Genomic DNA, 2,526 nt, shown 5'->3' with positions numbered 1-2,526 from the left:
AGCTGCTCCAGAGTCATTAGCAGTGGAGGACATTAGCGGCTGCTCTAGCCTGGACATGGTTGAGGAAGACTGCCCAAAGCCCAGTAGCAGTGGAGGAGCATGTCAGCAGTTGCTGTGGCCCAGCTATGGAGATGAACAATGCCAGCTGTCACTCCAGGCCTGGTATTAGTGGAGGAGCATGCTAGTAGCTGCTCTGGCCTGGATGTATATGGGAGCTGGAGCTGTTTGGCAATGGGGGGGGGAGTTCGGGCCCTGCAAGTTGCCCAGTCCCCTCCCACTGAACCATAAGGAGGAAACCAGCAGTTCTGGTCAGAGAAATTGCTTCCCTCAAGTATCAAGGTTACTCAGTTGTAATTTAGAAACTATGTCTCTCTGTCTCTCCCTCTCATTGGCTTCCTGTCTTACTTCCTTGATCACTTCCTGTTCTTCTCCCTTCTGTCCATCCCTGCAAAATCCCCTTCCCCTCCTTTCTCCCTCCCACTCCTCATCCCCTCTTCTACCTCCCTTCCCTACATTCTTCCTCCCCAGGCACTAGCGCCCACTGTATTTCTCTTTACAGCAGCCTTAATTTCTAGTATGAGATAAAATACAATTGTTATCATTGATAGCTATGGAACAGATCAATATAACTTGGTGGATGCAAGTGTTGATCCTTTGATGTACAACTTGTTTGTATTTGAAATTCAATCATTAGCTGAGCACAAATTCTTAATCCATAAGGTTTATTAGTAGTGTCAAGATTGTGTGTGTATCTGTAACAGAGAGAAAGAAAGAGAGGGAGGGAGGGAGGGAGGGAGGGAGGGAGAGGGAGAGAGAGAATTGTCTGCCACTGAACCATGAGTGCTCTCTGTGCCACAAAGACAGATGGCTGCTGGGAAGCAAGTAAGACTGCATTAATTTGAGAGCAAACTCTATTGATTTTAGTGGAACATACTTCCAAGTAAGCATGCATAGGATCAGGCTCCATGCTGAAACCAAGGTTTTTCTTTCCATAAGTAAAAATGTCTTGAAATATGAATTAAAAGTGACTGTAATTCATTTTTACTACCAAAATGTATGTCAGATTTTTTTTTTACCGGCCAGTCAGATTTCGTTAGTGATTTTTTTTTCCCCTGAAGATAAAGTTATTAAATTTTGCAGTTAATTCTCTATAGCAGTGCTCTAGTGAAGATTTCCTATCTTAGTAAATGGCTTTGAAACACATTGTCCTAAGAAGATAATACTCATTCAGGAAATCATAATGTTATCCAGGGCTGATTCTACACTTACTTTGTTTATTCCATTGTTAATCCTGCTGAATTAAGATCGTTTTCAACCCAGGTCTTCCTCATTGCTTTTCCCCGACTTGAAAAGGAAAGTGTCCTGCACATCATTGGGGAAGCTGAGAGGGGGGAGGGCAGAGAAAGTCCAGTTGGCATGTTTTATTTCTCCATTTTGACTGCTGGTGGAAAAGCCTAGTGCAGCACGAGGATGCTCATCAGTTTCCTTAATGGGGGGGAAGCTGAGCACAGTCACTTTAAAAACAAATTCCAGAGGGAAACAGAGAGAAAAAATAAATCTTGGGAGGGATGTTTTGCAACCAGGAAGCCTTTGAACTGGTGCCCAGCCAATCAGGGACATACTGCTTCTCTACCTCAGTGGCTGAGTCAATTATAACGAGTTATCTCTTGGATATTGTGGGGGAAAGGCAGGGTCACAGCAGCTCAGTCATTCATGTTGCAGGTGGAAAATTTAAAGCACCCAAAATCAAAATGGAAGTCTAATTCAGTGTAGACAGCAGGGATTTATTTGGATTGGGAGTGGATAAAAAGCCCCGTGCAGACTTCACCCAGAAGGAACTTGGAATCACATCTCTAAATAACTTGAAGACAGTTATTATTTTATCCCCATGAGAAGAACGTGTGTACTCAATTTGGCAGCACATATGCTAAAATTGGAATGATACAGAGACAATTATCATGCCCCCTGAAGAAAAAATATAATAGTAGAAAAAACTAAGCATCTGATATATGTTAAAGGAACAGAGATTTAGCAGTAGTATATAAACCCAGGACATTAAAAAGGGCAAATGCCCTATTAATTAGTAGCCATTATGGCCATTCGTATTTTGGTCTCCACTGGATCCATATCTTTATTTGAAAATTCCTAAATAATTTATTTAAGAAAAATGGCAGGAATATTGTGTGTTCATTGCGTAAAAAGAATATATAAAACCAGCACAAAACTATATAATAATGGAAAAAATTATCTCCCGATTGAATTTTGTTATTTTGGACAATAATTGATATCATGGCAAGAATTTTTGGCAGTAGGCACCTGAAATGGAATTTGAAAGAAAGGGGTATCATTATAGTGGGGGATGAGTCAGATTAACATAAAATCCCCTCCCCCCTCACTCTCTCTCTCACTCTCCCTCACCCTGTGTTTGTGTGTGTGCGCGTACCTCCCCAAAGGAAAAAATCTGGAAATCTTTAGATCTAGAGACAATTGGTACAGTGGAAAAACTAATTTTAATTCACTTTGAGA

At 41.3% G+C, this 2,526-nt stretch overlaps 1 non-coding gene across 1 annotated transcript; it reads left to right on the top strand.

The window, feature by feature from the left end:
* The first annotated feature begins 1,903 nt into the window (after positions 1-1,903).
* Positions 1,904-2,007, top strand: LOC143840856 (U6 spliceosomal RNA). The gene has a single exon (XR_013232447.1). It is a non-coding gene; the product is annotated as a U6 spliceosomal RNA (small nuclear RNA).
* The last annotated feature ends 519 nt before the right edge of the window (positions 2,008-2,526 follow it).

Source organism: Paroedura picta, chromosome 6 (assembly GCF_049243985.1).
Source record: "Paroedura picta isolate Pp20150507F chromosome 6, Ppicta_v3.0, whole genome shotgun sequence".
NCBI lineage: Eukaryota > Metazoa > Chordata > Lepidosauria > Squamata > Gekkonidae > Paroedura > Paroedura picta.
The sequence above is the reverse complement of the archived record's forward strand: the minus strand, read 5'-3'. Positions and strand labels throughout refer to the sequence as shown.